Source organism: Halyomorpha halys, unplaced genomic scaffold (assembly GCF_000696795.3).
Source record: "Halyomorpha halys isolate HHAL.00 unplaced genomic scaffold, Hhal_1.1 Scaffold1040.1, whole genome shotgun sequence".
NCBI lineage: Eukaryota > Metazoa > Arthropoda > Insecta > Hemiptera > Pentatomidae > Halyomorpha > Halyomorpha halys.
Genome location: NW_027112448.1, coordinates 380,782 through 398,956, shown reverse-complemented (window position 1 = coordinate 398,956; position 18,175 = coordinate 380,782). Strand labels below are relative to the sequence as shown.

The 18,175-nt window shown below is 30.9% G+C and overlaps 1 protein-coding gene across 1 annotated transcript in view; it reads right to left on the bottom strand.

Moving 5' to 3' along the window:
- The window catches only part of LOC106688015 (cadherin-99C), a gene marked incomplete at its 3' end in the record, with an annotated part of 245,476 nt that overhangs the window by 195,095 nt on the left and 32,206 nt on the right, over positions 1-18,175 (bottom strand). The window contains 1 exon segment of the mRNA XM_024360534.2: positions 17,896-17,919.

The following is an 18,175-nucleotide window of genomic DNA, read 5'->3' as shown; positions in this document are numbered from 1 at the left end:
CTTTAATGAAAACTGGTCAAAATTGATTCTGCCAAGTATAGTTAGGGGAATGAAATTACGGCTGAGTGAATTTATTTTGGGGAAATGAATATCATAGGATCAATTCAATGAACAGATGTCTACAGATAGGATAAATTCTATTAGTACTCAAATTAAAGCTTGTTTAATTACGTTTATCTTTGTAGGAGTAGTAGTTTTCATGATAATTGCTAAAATAAATTGATTCCTAATTCTTCGGAAAATTTTCATATGCAAAATTAATTTTCACACGCAAATATCATAAAAATTACTGCCCCTATGAAGATTAATTTTATAAACAACTTTATAGTACAGTAAACTATCTTTGACTGGATTGCTGACAGTCATATGTACGTCTGATATTTGACAAAATAAATTCAAATAATGTTGATTTCAAGTTGTTGGGACAAACGTTTTGATTTATGAAAAAATATCTCAGGAATCATTTGAGGTAGAAAAAAATTAACAAATAAATAAGCTTTTTTAAATTATTTTCAGTTTACTTTCCTAATTTTTCCCATTAAACAATATTTTAATTTTTGACCTGAAGGTAGATTAAGAGGATAAAAAAAAGAAGAAAAAATTGTAACGTTCACCGAAGCTAATACATTTGCTTAACTATCTTTAGTATATAACATAAAAATATTCTATAACGTTATATTTTGTGATATTTTATAATTCAAGTTATAGCATTGCGGCGTATAGGATGGGCATGTAAGGTTTAGGGCTTAGTAACGAACGGATCCCTAAAATGGTAATAAACACTGATGGGAGGATTGTGATGAAATAGATTTAGTGGCATCACCCTAAATTTAGGGGCATCACTGGAAGGATGTATGCGGAGAGCGTTTGGTGGTATCGGCATCGAACCTTCGGGTTCGCTAAGCCTTTATTATTATTATTATTATTATTATTTTGTTATATTTATTTAAAGCATCATCCTATCGTAACCAATATGAAGTAAATTCACAAATATTACCTAGCTTAAAAAAAAAATAATTGAATAGTTTAAAAGAAATGAAAGGTTCTGGGAAATAATATAGTTATAGCAGTAGAGTGGAGGATCTAAATACATATAGATAAGTTAGGGAGGGGAGGTAAGAGTCTAGGCAATTCAGAGTGGTAGTGAAGCTAAAACAATTTCAAGTAGTGTACGTTCAAAAATATTGTAATTAATTTATAATATATATTATATATTAAGTAGAAAGTAACTATAAGGTAAACGGTTTTTATTTTATAAGATGGTAAAATTATTTTTGTTGATCCTGAAGATAGGTGAAGAACCACTAAACATAAATTTAAAAAATGTATGAAATAAAGATATTAATAGGAAGGACTTTTCACAAAAATAACTTCAGAAATATTTTGAAGGAATTTTCTGTATTTTAAAAAATCTTACGATAATTGATCTGTACACAATCTGAAAATACACAATAATTAGTTAAGCTCATTTATTTTAATATCCATTAACACATTTATCCTTTGTCTGTTCCCATTCTCCAACCAGTTCAACCTGTTAGTGTCCAATATTGCACAGTCCCGCGCTTATCCAAAAACCATCTCCTGAGATGTCGGTCACATTTCGTGAAGTCCTACTCCTTCAGGAAAGGTCTCAAATGAGAACGTCCGAGGTTTCATAATGGTATCCGAGAGCGATCACAATCGTGACTCCCAATGACAAAACATTTAAATTGGAAGTGAAGAAACCTCTGGTGATATTCGGGTCCAAGTTCGTGATTAGTCGAGCAATGATCCCAGATAATGGCCCTTCGATGACATTTATCTCAGCATTAAATCCTATGTCTACACTAGAACGAGCTTTTAGTTAGCAACAGTTATATAAGAATTGAAAATGGTAGTTAGTTGCTAATTAGATACTATTATTTACAAAAAATTAAGAGTACATAGTAAAAACGAGGGAACTTTTTTTTTTACTAAATGATAATCGCATAAGATTTCGAAAGTGTACTCGACATAAAAAACTTTCCTTCCACATACGTTCAACAGTAGTCTCACGGATTTCTCGATTTAGATCTCGTCATGAATTTCATGAAATCTCTAGCAAGCATATCGACGCGATATCAGAATTTTTACAAAGGCAGCATTTTTCATGGGAGATACAACGCGATACTAGGATATTCTTAGACTAGAACAAGTTGGAATCCCAAAGATAAAAAAAAATTAAAACTCCTTGTGAGACATTTCGTTAGCAGTTACAAAAAAAATATAGAAGGCAGTCGACATTGTTAACCTATATGAATTTCATAACCTTTTCAAATGGGACGGAATACAAGCCATGTGTGACAGTGATAAGGTCTCTGTAGTAAAACCACTTAAATTGTAAGTGGAAAGGTTATAAACAGATATAAACCGTCAATCACCTAGTTTATAAAAACTTGAATATTACCTACACCCATAATTTCAGGGAGTTTAAAAACGCAGTACAGGCATTAATGATAACATACTACATACTAAATTAACATGTCCGTTGCCACGAAACCCATATATGGTGACATGACGACAAACGTGTTCAATTATACACTTAAAAGGGGCTATTTTGTTTGTATCAAGGCTTTACTTTAATAGTGGAACATTCGAAAAAAATTGATTTAATTATGAATTGGACGTGTTGTGAAGATATTACCGTAGACTGTTGTTTTTTTTTCTCAGCTGAGGTAGTTCTACAAACTGTCACAAAAAAAAATACTGTTGTCGCAAAGTAACCTCAGTCTACGGTACAATCTATTGAGCACGTTAAATAAACAAAAAGCTTTTGTTGTCAAATGTGCCACTAATAAAGCAAAACAGTGATATGTAACTGTTCAATCATATTACTATCTATAGCATGATTTTTTCAAGTTTTATTTATTTCTCACTCCACCTTCTTGTTAGGCTAATAACTTGAGGAAAAAATTAAAAACACAAATACAACCACAACATCAATATAAGGTAAAGAAACATTAAAATTTGTTTCCACAACAATGAAGGTAATAAATTATGAAAAATCTAATAAACAACATAAATCTTACCCAAGATGAGAAAAAAACAACCAACCTATAACTTTATATAATTTTTTTTTAAGTAATTTGTATTTTAAATATATGAATTATAAATGCAATGTTAATTATTATTCTGGATTTTCTTTTTAGAAAGTTTGATTAATTTCTATAATTTTTGAGGTTAAAAAACTTCAAAAGATGGCTGAGGAGAAGTAAGGAAAAAATTTTGAAAATAGCTAAATTGATAAAAGGATGAAACATCACAAAAAATTCAAAATACATATTTGTATAAAATAGAATAATTTACAAATACAATTTTGAAAGATATAGTCTAATATAGCTTTTTTTTTACAATGTAGATTTAAATCCTACGAATATTTTCCCTCAATTATTCTGATAAATAGTTTTTATATTCCTTTCAATATTGATTCGAAATAGTCGATAAACATGTAGGGTTGTACATAAATACTAAATGTTCCTTAACTAAATTTATTAAGTCATGAAAAGGTTTACTGCCGTTTTCACCATAAAAAAAAATAGGTTCTTCCGAAGGATCATCAACGTCAACAGTAATGTAGCAATCCTCATTGCCGTGCGTGACTCTTGAAGAGGCAAAGAGTTTAGCAGGCAATGAAAGAACACGATGCGCTACAGAGGAGAGCGGAACATACACTCCGGAGTGGACTGTGGCTCAAAGTGATGAGGGTGGTTATTAGAAGAGCCTCAAGTCGAAGGGAATATCTAGTCGGGTCTGTTACTGGTGGAAGAGAAAGGAATCATTCCGCTAGGAGGGACAGGGCAGCCATGAACGTACCATACAACATTATAGATCGTATACCTGAAGATTCAAATTAGTTGTAAGCCTCAGCCAGTTTCAATCTGTATGTTCTCTTTGAACTGTTTACTTCTCATACAGAACGAAGGAAGAGAATAGTCGGGTCCGCTCGAACAGTGAAATTATTGAATAATCAAACACGCTAGTACTGTAAGTAAACATGTGTGTCGGACGCCCCTAAGAAAATCTTTGAAGTAATTTTAATAGTATTTTGTAAAATATATATATATATATATATATATATATATAATTAATAATTTTGATGGGTGTGAATGAAAAGGTTCCTCAGTTTATTTTCAAAGTAAAATCTATACAGAAATGTTGTTGGTTTTATTTTTTTGTACTTAATTTATACGTCCGTGCCAACCCTACCTTCCCATAGATAAAAAGTGTTAACGTCATTTCACTTCTTTTTTTTTTTCGAAAAGTAAAATATTCGTTCAATATTAATATTCGCAGTGCTTATGGAGAAGAGTAAAAACAATTTTTAGAAGCAATTAAGTCAGCCTAAAAATTAGACCGTGTTGACTAACTTTCCAATCCTGGAGATAACAAAATATGATGTATGTACCATGATCCAATATAAAGATTTTAAAAATTATGATTATATTTACAAGTACAATAATATTTTTATCATGGAATTCTTATTGGGTTGCATTTCTCCTGTTAGTTCAAGTAAAAGTGGCTTTACTCTATTGTTGTTGTTGTCTGGGGCTTAAGGGCGCAAAACCCTGAGGTCATTAACGCCCAGCTTTACTCTATTTTTCGAAGGTGTATTTCTTTTGCAACCCTTCAGGACCAAATAGGTTGGCTACATTCTTAATTTTTCACACCGGTTTCTTGTCTTTAATTTCTGAATACTCACCAGCACACAAACCAATATACTTATTCTAAAAGAGCTCCTTTCTTCGAAAAAGCCTTTGATGATGACTCCTTCTTACCCACCTCTATTTCCGAAACCTCACCTCCAGCTCAATTTAAACATCATTCATTACTCTTTGTCCTATACAAAAAATAAAGAAATATATATGAATACAAAGGAGGTTGTGACTCTAAAAAAAAAAAAGTTCCAGAGTAGAAAATACTAAACATACTAATCATATTGTGTACTAAAGATATCAGAGATGGCGTGGCAAGTGGATTAAAATTTAAAATCTAGATAGTATAAAAAAAAAGAAGATAATTCAAGGAAGACATGTTTGAGCCTGTACAATATATCAATCTAGATTCTGTGCTTCATTCATGTTTTAAATGAAAATGTGGAATGAGTATGCTTGCTGCATATTAAGAATGAAATTCCTTCAGCCCAAAAAGTATAATAGATCCACAAACAGTCAATGTAGCCCGGGAAATGGACTGCGATCTCTGGATAAGGCTGAGGATGATGATCTTAATCTTCAACCTCGTGCCATTCCCATTCAGTGGAACAGCACTTACCAGATGGGTGATAACAAATTTCAGAGATACGTTTATTTATTTAGACCTACAGGTTTCAGGAAGACATCATCGTACAGCATCATCTACGACTTTCTAAAGCACTGCATGTCTGTACTGCCTCAGGTTTCAGAGTAAGGTATGAGATTAATTCCCCACTGACAGTGTGAATTTATCGCGGGCTCGGTAAGCGAGAAAATCTTAATAGAATAAATCTCTCAAATAATTATCCACCAGGGCTCGGCCCTTCTCGCAATGCAAATCCAACCTTTCCATGAATTATTAAAATGCACTTATGCAGGTGCATGTAAATCCGCAGCTCCGATAGGCGATATCTCAGCAAAAGATAAGCAAAAAATGATTAAATTATATAGTGCAATGGATGTTAATTCACACAAATAAATTGCATAATATCGATAGCGAATTCAAATTACTACAGTATTATGTATAGTAGAGATAATAGATCATCAACATACAATTTTTTTTTTTTTTATGAAAAAAAGTGCATCTTTTTTTATGTTGGTTTCGTGTTTCCTGTAGCAAACAATTTTTAAAGATATTCTGGCTACATCCCGAAGGATTTTTACCAAAAAAATATTTCTGCATTATCTACCATCACCTCTATGGTAACTACCAGGGTAGATATGTATTATAAATTTGTTTGCTGCACTACTAACTCTAAGAACTAAGGTTCGAATCCGACTATGGCATTCTGGCGGTTGAGCGTGATCTTGAACAATTCACCTCCTTGTATAACCGTTGTTCGGAAAACAGTATTTCCTTACAAAATACTGCACCCTTGATCCTTCATGGGTTGTAGCGGTAGGGTTTTTTTTTAACTAAATTTATAAATCACATATCTTGCCTCAAGGTTAAAAATTAAGAACTAATTATTAATTTCTTAATTCATACAGTTTTTTATTCTAGGACGTTTCGGGCATTTTGTGTCCGATATGTGTGATTCAATACAATACATTAGTTCTATTTTAAATTATTAACAAAGAAAAAACAAATAAATAAATAAGTATTTTAACATTATTTTATAACTTACCTAATTTGTGCTAGTATTATTAGGTGTGTCAAAATGATTTAAAAAAATAAAACAAAATCTAAATTTACAACTAGTATAAGAGTATGGTTTCGTTAATAAGTAGAATAGAAACCAAAGCTTAAATTTTAGTAATAGACTGTGTGGGAAATGGGGTAGTTCAATTATTAATATACAAATGAGGAGAAGATGGTTGGGGCTGCGGTCAGTAAAACTACTTATTTTTTCGTGTCAACGTTTCGACCAGAATTTCATGCATTCAGAATAAAAAAAACAAAACAAGATAACAACTATCAATAAAAGGAATTACAAAATAGAAAATATTCCTTCTAAATTGATTAGAAAATAACTTTTTTTTTCTAACCTCCTATATTGTAAATACACATATTTAACAATATTAAAATATACCTGAGTAGTTACATGTTTATATACTTAGGTATATATTAATATTGTATATTTCTAATATTGTTAGAAAATAAATAACAATAAAAATACATAAATATTGTTGAATACAAATGTATAATCAGTGTATTATATGAAGACAAAGGTTACACCGAAAAAGGACAAAAAATAACAATCTAGTCCTTTTCTCTTTCTTAATTTTGATACTACTATTTTTTATAATCAATCTATGGTATTAAGAAATATTTATTCTTATTTACGTTTCGACCCTGTTTTGATTCTTATCAAACAATATTTTTTGTCTAATTTCGAATAATTACAGCTAATATTTTTTAAAAAATTTAAAGATCATAAACTAAACCAACATTCGATTCACAGGGTTTGCGAGATGGTCATTGCATTTATATATTGGTTAGTAAACGATTATCGCTCCGCAGAATCATTATTTTTTTTTAAGGGTAGTGATTTGATCGAGTTATAATTGAAATTAAGGCAACACGATAAGTCCTTTGGTCAGCTCCGTTGTCGTCGACGATAAAGAATTGTAATTCACAAGGAAGTGGAAGGATATGTGAAGAAAGCCGATACAACAGGTGTACAGTAGCGTAGGCGTGCAGACGGAAAAACGTTCGCGGCTGAATCATTCAGTAACGGAGTTCTTCAGTTTCCATTCAAAAGACCATTCATAATCTTGAAGGCATTGCCCTTCTGGCTACTACACCAGGCTATAAATCAGAATACGTTTAATATTAATCAATATTTTTAATACTACATTCCAGATATTAAAAAAACAACAATTTAATGATTTGTATCATGATGATAATGTAATTATCGTTATGGTAAACCATTGCAACATTCTTTATTTTATTTTTCCACTACTTTATCTCAAGACAATATAGGTTACGGTAGAAGTAGCGTATACCAATTATCTTCATAAAATTCTCCCTAATAATAATTCCGTTCTTTCAATCTTCTGTTCCTCCATTCGTTCGTTTTTTGTTGGAGAGGATGAAAAAGATTTGGCCCCACAGAAACATTTGTAGTACGGGTAACCTGATTGACTAGCTGAGTGAAGTAGCACCCTCATGTTCCATTTTAGACCACAAACATGTAGATGCATACGCAACATCACCCTAGAATAAGGTTGAAACAACGCAATAACAGAATCAGTTAGACAATCTCAATTTTTTATTCCTTAGGTAAATTTAACAGATAGCCTATCTATTTTTGATGATGTAACAATTAAATTTCGTGAATTTAAATTACCTATTATACAATCACATTTATTCTGTTACATGAGTCAACACTATGGGATCGGGAACCCCTCCGGGGTCCACCTAGCGTCATAAAATGGGTATCCTTAATGGGGGAAAAATCTGACGGTTGAGCGAGCTCATAAACAAATAACCTCCTTGCACAACCATTGCTCAAGAAAATGTACTTGCTTGGAAAGCACTGAACCTCTGATCCTTCATGGATGTATCGCTACAGATTATCATTCTACAATTATAATGATAATATTTATTATACTTGGCGTTGAATAGAACTAATTGCAGCTCAATAGAACAAACACAGGAACTTTGGAAAATTATCTGAGCTGACATGATTTTCAAAAGGACTGACGAATGTCCAACTTGAAATTATCTTGTTGTTATTTGTAAAACAGGTTTAATTCTGAATATTCCAGAAACCGGTAATCACGGAATCATATTTGTCTAAAAAAGTAAAGTGTAAAATGCCATTTAAAGCAACTCCAACAATTTCGTTTCTTTGCCAATATCGAAAAATAAATTTTTCTCTGTTTTTGCTAGAAAACTGGTCAAAAGTACAACTGCTGACCTATGTTTATCGAGGCATTTTTGCTCATAGAACCTAAAAATTATAATAGAAATTACCTTCTTTTTTTTTAGCTAAGAGGGGGCACCTTGATATTTATAATATTTTCCCAAAACTATTGAACCATTAACTAAAAAAAATTTTTTTCATTAATTTTAGCCTTTATTTTTACATTAATTTGTTGGTAATTTCTTTAAAAGAAATCGCTTGTAATGATGTTTATAACAACATTGCTAAGCCTTTAAACATGTTCAGGGCAAAGAACCTCTTCCTCCATCGGCCACCACCTACTCTCTTTCCTGTCTCTGTAAAATTTATCTTGTAATAAATCGGCGAGTTCCGTTAGAAAGTAGGGGCCCCGACCTATTTTCCTACAAGTACCCGCTCATCGTTGCCACCGCACTGCCGCTCAGAACACGTAGCAAGACCTCAAATAGCAGATATTTAAATAACAGCTAGGAGGGGACTATCATGTTACCGGGTGCGATTGTGGTGAATCAGCGGCACCGCACAGGGCACTGTTCCATGACGTTCCTTATGACTACTCGGTGTCCCGGCTCCTCACGGCGGAACACATTGATAGCACATTCGTGATCAGAAAAGAAACAACTGAATGTGTTATTACTAACTGAAAAAGATAATTATATATCAATATATCTTAATTTTATTTTAACTGTCGTCGGTTTAAGCTGACAGACTGAAAATTCAAACTTTCTGAACGAAAACACTGAGATTAATGACACTTTCGTGTAACTATGAAGTGCACATTAATTATGTCCAAAGAAATTTGTCTTATATCTACTCAGGAATAATAGACAATAGTTTTTTTTTTAAATTTATTTATTGATATTTACAACTGTACATAAATACATCAAGTAAATTTCAGAAAATCATAATGGTATGGTACAAGCATGTACAGAAACTTCCCAATGGTAGCACTCTAAAAACATTTTTACAATATAAGGTCTCGAGGCCATCTTCTTTTCAGACGCCTCGGAGGATTGTCCGGAATAAAAGAGGAAGCAAGATTAGATACTATTGGGTTTGAGTGGTTAGGGAGTTTGTAATGGAAGGATTGATATCTGGTTTGGGCTAGATCGGTTACAAATGGAACAATGATGTCTTTGTGAATGATTTTATTTGTGACAAAGTAGGGAGCATTTAGGATTTTACGAAGGATTTTGGATTGTAAGGATTGTACACGAGAGAAATTCGAAGGTTTGGTGGAGCCCTAGAGCTCAACGCCGTATGTCCAGATAGGCCTTATAATTGTCATGTAAATCAGTCTTTTGTAATGAATTGGAGGTTTGGACAGTTTGTCTAGTAAGTGTTGTAATCGTCGAAATCGACGTGCAGTTTCCTTTCTTTTCAGTCTTGTGTGAGGATTCCAGGTTAGTCGTTTGTCCATATGTAGTCCCAGGTAGCGGATCTGTTCAACAGGGGTAAGGGCAATATTATTGAAGTATACTGTAGGGCAGTCAGTAGGTTTACGACGTAGGGTAAAGGTAATTTGATGGGATTTGTTGGAATTTATTTTAATTCTCCAATTACGACATTCTTCGATTGCTGTGATATGGAATTGAAGAGTTTGGGATCCAATTAAAGGGTTATTATTAACAGCGAACACACATGTGTCATCGGCATACGTGGTGAGGATAGTGTTAGGATTGGTTGGGATGTCTGTTGTATAGATTGTGTAGAGGATGGGACCGAGGATACTGCTCTGAGTAACACCAGCGGACTGAAAGAAGAGGGATGAATAGGAACCATTGTGGTTTACTTTAAAGAATCTCTCAGTGAGAAAGGAACGAATAATGAGAAAGTATGTAGGAGGTAGGAATTTACGGAGTCTGTAATAATAGACAATAGTAAATAATAAACCTCATACCAGTAGCAGGAATAGGTGAAGATTTATATTTATTGTAAAGGAGAAGTACTTCATTAATTAATAAAGTGGTGTGTACCAATTGACATATGTTGCATACAGCATAATAAATTAAATAATAATACGTAAATTAAAATTTTTTTTAAACATATATTTATATAATCTACATCTGGAATATTTTAGAAAACTTTTCTTTTTACTAATGAAATAGCCATAGTTATTTATTTATTTCGAATTTATTAAACGTTTATTTTGTCCTTACACCTCTATTGAAACGTCTATTGTGCCCAATTCACAATACACTGTTCAATATGTCATACTAGTTTTTCTACATGATTAAATAATTATCAATAGTTAATTTTGGTCATTAGTATCTATAATATCTTATATTGTCACGCTACCAAACCATTATTAAATTTTTAAAATGGTAGTTATTTGGAGTCTATGGTGGACTTATCTTTCACAAATTACAATCTAATTTAATTTCAAAAATACGAGTTTATATCAGTTAACTTTATTAATCATAAACCTACGAAGCACGTAATAACAGGATTTAAGTTTGGACGGACATATCCAAAAGTTTTTGCCAGACCATCGGAGGGAGGGAGTCAATTCTTCGAAAAAATAATCTTAATATGATGAAAACATTAATTTTATTAATAATTAATCTTATAAAGTCATCACTTGCTGCTTTAAGACTCATCATAAACACTTTGTTTGCTTAAAATGTATAAAAGTTTTATTTTAGCGACCACCCTTCTGCCAGAATATAATCGACCTAGTGAGCAATTTCGTCTTATGAATGTAAAGTTCTATATCCTCACGAAGTAGGGACGTAAATTAAGACTGAAGACATACCAGAAGTCGAAATCAAAACATAACGTATGAATTCTTAGCCATCACCTACAGATATTATAAATAATACAATTAAATGGACTAATAGAAAATAAAATAAAAATATTTTGGGCGGTGCGCGCATCATATAACTTTTACAGACATTTTTTTTATTTTACAATTAAGTCGAATTGAAGAAATTGCTATTTTTCCGATTCTCAAAAAAATAAATGTTAAGACCAAAAAAGGCGAAATTTATGAGAAACAAATTTTTATTTTTCAGTTGCTAAAAAAATTTGTATCTATGGGTTTCTGAAGGTGGGAATAACAAATATAATTTTTTTCCAGCCAAGGATACAACGGTTTAACATAAGATAACAGAGCCGTAATGTATTCGGAAAACATCAGAATTTTCGTTTGAATCTCTATTTTTCCTTTTTTCTCCTTCAGTTGCTAATACAATTTTTTCATGTTATGAATTTGTCAATTTGTTACTATTGCTAACAATGAAAACTGGTTATTTTTTTCAAATAAACAATATAATAGATAATTTACAGGAAGATTTTTTGGAAATTTGGAATTTAAGATCTGTAAGAATATTTCAATTAGTATAATACCTATTTGACATTTAAGGCCGCTTAGTTATTTATTAGTTGAACATAAGAAGTTGAAAATTCGACCACCAAACTATGAATGTGCTTATCGAAGATAATAAAATAAAATAAGAGATAATCACGGTGATTGCATTATTTATTCAAGAAATAATCTACCATACAAATAGAAGAACTACTAAGAAATCCAACTATCGCTTAAAGGGTCAGTGTATATCTGAAAATCCAAAAACCTATGATAATCTCACACCACGTTCCCTGATTCGAAAATATCGTTTGGCAGAAAATGATATATTATAGACTCGTTTCGTTTTTCAAGCACTGTCACCTCTTAGACAATTTAATATAATTACTGTAAATTAAATCATCTACCTTGGAAAAGAAGTTGCAAATAAAGACATACTATGTTCCCTATCCTTCCAAAGTGCCGTCTAGATAAGAACTTTCCAACTAAGGAAGATACCTTGTTATGGAAGGTGCACATCCCGCGATAGTCAACCGGGGCAAAGCTGCATAACATCTATCGGTTGGTTAGCAATGGCTTCTGTGAAATCTAATGCATCACTTATGTGCTATTTCAACATGAAGGCCAAACAAGGCAGAAGAATTAAGTCCTTAGAATAAATGTATATGTTGAATTTTGACCAGACAATTATTTATGTTATGAAATTATACAAAAAATTTTCCGTGTATCAGTTTTTTTTTTTTTTTTATTTATTTTATGTGACTGTAGCTAACTTAGTAATTGATAAAGTTGTCTCAAGCATGTAAAATACTATATTATTATGACGGAAAAATGTTTAATAAACGTCAGGAACAGAAATAGCATATGAATGGTGTATTCATTGAAGGTATATTTCACGTTTTAAGGCACCAAAGTGTCAATTTTTGTATTTCAATAAAAAAGTAGGGAGATTGACTTTTGAAGATGGTAATACGAATGCTCCTAGCAAAAGAAAAATAATAATAAAAACGTTTTATAAAACAAAACGGATCAATAAAAAAACTCTTTAAAATGTCTTGATAAAATAAACTTTTTTTGCAAGAATTATTAACTTACAATTTAGAAATTTTTAACTGAATAAATAACCTTAGCGTATTTTACCATCGCATACGTTATAAAATTAAAAATAATATCTGAAAAAAAATATAAGTAATGCATATCTGAATAATTATAAAACTAATATTGTAATCTGTGAAGGTAACCATGCAAGCTCTTTGCATATGTACCAGTAAACATTAATGAAATATATTATATTTTTTCCAGAATAGTCCTGAGCTTCTTTGAGATGTGTGAGGACCCGACTACTACCAGTTTGCATTATTTTTGAACAACTTTACTAACAAATCACCAATATGTTTAAGGAGATTTGCAGTAATATCCCATCGTTTAGAATGAATAGGATTATACGATATATAAGTAGGGTTATTTCCGTCTATGGTTATTTCGGTCGGTTATTTTTTAAACTTAAATTATTATTCTTTTTTATTATAATTTACTTCACAATTAATTTAATTTTTTTTTTCTTTTATCAACTGAAACATAAAATTTTTCATATTTTATTTTGCATTCTATAATAAAAATGCGGGTCCAATTTGTAAATTTCGTATTCTTAGCTATTATTTACGACTGTCACAGAATTCTTTTATGTAGAAATGAATAGCTTCACGATGTAGAGATTTCATGCCTACTTCAACTTCAATGAATCACTCAATGAAAAATCGTTCTCTATTCAGCAAAAGGCGAACAATTGCTTCAAAACAGAAAGCAAAGCAAAAAAGTAGTCCATGGCCGAGTATTATCAATAACTCACTTTTCAACAGCTATTAATATTGTATTCATAACCCTCTATTGAACTGTGTCGTAAAGTACTTTTAAAATGTAGTCCTTCGTTATCCTAAGTGGATTGTACACACGTTTAAACTAAAATTATTATTTTTTCTTTCTGATAGTAATTCAATAATTCAATAATTCTTTGGTAGAATATTGACCAATGAATAGCTTCTTTACCATCTTATGTAGTAAAATTTATATATATACATGAATGTTTAGGGAATACATAGGAAACATTTGTATTTACATATTGATGGATGGCTTATTTTTTAATAGTGAATATCTCTAACTACATCAACCTAAAAACAAGCACCGAAGGCGAGGTCAATTCCCCACTTAAACGCTTCACTTTTCCTTCAAAGGAGAGTAGAGTATGCCTCTCTCCTGTACTCAAATTTTAGTTCACTTAGGTTCGTTAACAAGTAGTATATCAAAGAGGTAGGCCGGGAAAAACGATTTTTTTTTTTTCATTTTAACAACAATAATTTATTTATTTTTATTTACAATTGTATAACACATATACAACAAGTGAATTTGCTGTAGGTGAGATAGTGACATGATACAAACATGTGGAGAATCTACCCATTGATAGAGAAGCCAGGTTAGAAACAAGTGGATTTGGGTGGTTGGGAAGTTTTCCATGGAAGGGATGGTATCTGGTTTTGGCCAAATCGGCAACATATGAGACATTGAGGTCATGATGAATGACTTGATTTGTGACAAAGTAAGGAGCGTTAAGGATTTTACGAAGGATTTTGGACTATAAGGATTGGATTCGGGAGGAATTTGATGGTTTAGTGGAGCCCAAAGCTTAACTCCGTATATCCAGATAGGCCTTATAATAATCATATAGATCAGTCTTTTGTAATGGATTGGCAATTTAGACCGTTTTTCTAGTAAAGGATACTGTTGGGCAAGAGGTCATTGGTTTACGACGAAGGGTAAATGTGATTTGGTGGGATTTATTGATAAAATGATTTAAAACAGGTTTTCATACATATAACCAGAACAGAACAGTTTTTTAGAAAAATTCATCATGTGTGCTTTATTAATTTTTAAAAATCGACACTGATATGAAAAGACATACGAAATTATTAATACTGTACAGAATTTCAGAAACAAAATTTATAGTTCTCCATTACTTAAAAAAAACAATAAAACTTTTAAATATGAATACGAAATAACGTCTAGTTCTATTAATAAAATAGAATACATCGTAGGGTTAGAGTTAAAATTGACCAAGTGCTATTTTTGCGAAGATGAATTTCTTTACTAAGTTTCAGTAGTTAAGGAATGTACGGTGCTATAACCATACTTATCATTATTATCGATAATTTCATAAGTTTATTCATACCTAAGCGCAGTTTGGTTCGACCACAGTAGAAAGTCAAAGAAACTTTCTTTGCTAAAAATAACACTTGATCACATTTACCTCCAACCCGGCGATATTTTCCCTAAATGTTATTCGTCAAAACAACCAAAACCTTTAGATTTTTAAAAACATTTATTATACACAAGTATAAAGCACTAAACAAATCTCTTCCTTGTGAGTTATGTACGTTTGCCTTCGGTGTGTCATATCGCTGGTACGAAATATTAATGAAAACTTTGTGAAATTGACTTTATTGTGTACCGAGCTCAAACATGCATTTGCTAGATCTTTGTAAGTTCACATAATTGTACATGAAAATTCATCAAAGAAAGAACTTGGTATGTACAATTATGCCGATTCATAAACATCTAGTAAATCTATTTCTGAGCCCGCCAACACTATTAAGCTAATTTCACAAACTTTTACAGTTGTCATTATTCTTGCAGAGGTTGGTGACTTAGACTCAAACGACTAGCAGCTATAAATCCTGAGGTTTTCGTTATATGAAGATAATATAATAGATAATTAGATTATATAAGAGAAAATATTCTCCAGAAGCACAATAAAATGGACTAAATCGTGAGAAAATAAATTACTGGAAAGGAAAAAAAAAAACAAGACAACATTGAATAAATTTGATCATATCTTCTTATACTGTGGAGTAATTATATATTATCATATTAGATGAGATATATGTTGTTGTTTTTTAAGTAGTATTTATTTTATCACTTCATTTAGGTTTCCTTACCATTAAAACTATAGTGTACTATAGTTTATTTTGCTCAGTTTAATAGTAAAATCTATCTGGTCACTAAGTTTTGTATTTAATTAAGTAATTATATGATTTGAAAAACATACACTGCCGATCAACAGTTTAGAACCGAAACATTTATCTTAATATAATCGAGGATATTTACAAGAAAATAAAGATAGTATTTTGAAAAAAAAAATGACTTAGCAGCTCAAACTTTGGAACTCAATCGAGCTGCTTTGGTAAGAACCTGATAGTCCAGGTTGGTCAAGAAAAACGTCCCAACTTCACAAATTAAACTTTTTTTAATTTAAGGCAATCTCAAGCAATGGTGATGTTTGCCTATGTACACTAATCTAACTCCAACATACTTCTTTTAAAATTATTTTCTAACCTTGATGATAGAAAGAGGTACATTATTTACAACTAAGATGAAAAAATAATTTATTATTTGAAAGTAATAATAATAAATCAGTAAATTAAATAATACGTAGAATATCCATAAAAAAATGAAAAAAATAATAATTAATAACATTTAAAATAGAATGAAAAAATAATAATTGGAGATAAATTAACTAATTATTGGAAGGAGAAGAAAATAAACCATAAATAATAATAAAAATGAATAGGACAAAAAATATTAATATTATCATATGTTTTGCTAAATATTATCATGGCTATTATCGTTGAGTGAAGTATCATGAGAGACCGGCGAACAAAACTAACTTTGAGAACTGTACACTTCTTGGGATACTGTGCCATTTGAGAAGTTTAACAAATCCACTTAAAATGTGAGACGTGTTGTTATTATAAAGTCACTTTCAAATGTAATACAGGAGTGTTTTAATGAAAAAAAGTGCATTTTTATTATGTTTCTCTAAAATCGTATTATTTTATTGTATTAAAATTGCATCAGGAAAATATTTATTATAATTTTTCATTTATTCCTAACTGTACTAATTAAAAAAAAAAGAAGAGGTGGTCTCGAACTTGTGACCATCATTGCGTATATTCAGCTCTAGAGAGTTCTACGGTTGGTCCAGTAAACGCAAATGTACCCTTTCACAATGGACCAGACCTGAATTCCTAAACAAACAACTTCCAAGCGATAGTTATCCCATTAACTCGTCAGTGGATACTTTCAGAAGTAGCTCAAAATCGATTTGACCCACAGACATGTTTGGGAGCAAACATTTGTGAAGGGTTTCTTGAGTAATAGGTTAAAAGCTAACCGGGGTTCCAAACCAAAGCTCTAATTGAAACCTATTTCCAAATCAATTACCCACCATCCAGTAGCGAAGCATAGCCTAATGGACCTGTTTATTTCCACTTAGTAGAAACATAGGAAATTATGCTTCGTTAGTAATCTTTTATACAGGTGCGTCGTCTCCAACTACGGAGATGAGTCATTTTATCTCTTTTAGATAATTATCAAATCCTTTTATAGTACATATTTATCAATTCGTTCAACAAGTAAAAATGTGTGATTGTTGATTATTGTAAATAAAAAAATTAAAATTATTTAAGAAGTCATTTGAAAATTCAGCATTTTAGTCAGACAATTTCATTGAGGATAAGACCTAGTTGATATTGAATATCATTCGATTACTCGATAATATAACAATTTTAATAGACATAGTTATAATAGTTTTTGATAAAATCTAAAAAATATGAAAAATCGATTCCATAAAGTGATACTTCCGGCTAGTCGATTTTATTGTAAACGTTACTTCCTTCAGCTCGAAAAAATATATAAATAAAAGTTTTCTTAAGTAATCCAAACCATGAATCAGCGTTCACAGTTGACCAAAGTCTTAAATTTGCTATTTTAATTCTATAGTCTAATAAATAGTTAAATATTAATAAATTTGAGGCCTTCTTTACTGCGAAAATAAAATAGTATTGTTATTTATTTTTCATTCTATCAAAACATCAAAAATAGTAAATATTTTATCAGATGTTTAAAAGCTATATTTAAGATAATTAAAAATGAAGTAAGCTATTACTAGTAGAAATAATTGGATGATAAAACTTACGGAGGTTGGAAGAAGCGGGTTCAGCTGTAAAAAAATAAAATAAAACAAATTAATAATAAGAATAGGAATACACTAGTACTAAATACTACCTTGATAACTAAAGTTCAATATTAACAATTATAGTTTTGATTAAAACAATTTGTGACTATTCCAATGATTATAGTTCTAACATTAAATATAGCCTTTTTTTTTTTTTTAATATTTATTTATTGCTATTTACAACTGTACATTATAATACATTTAGTAAATCTGATCTAAGTTAAATTGGAGTGTTACAGGC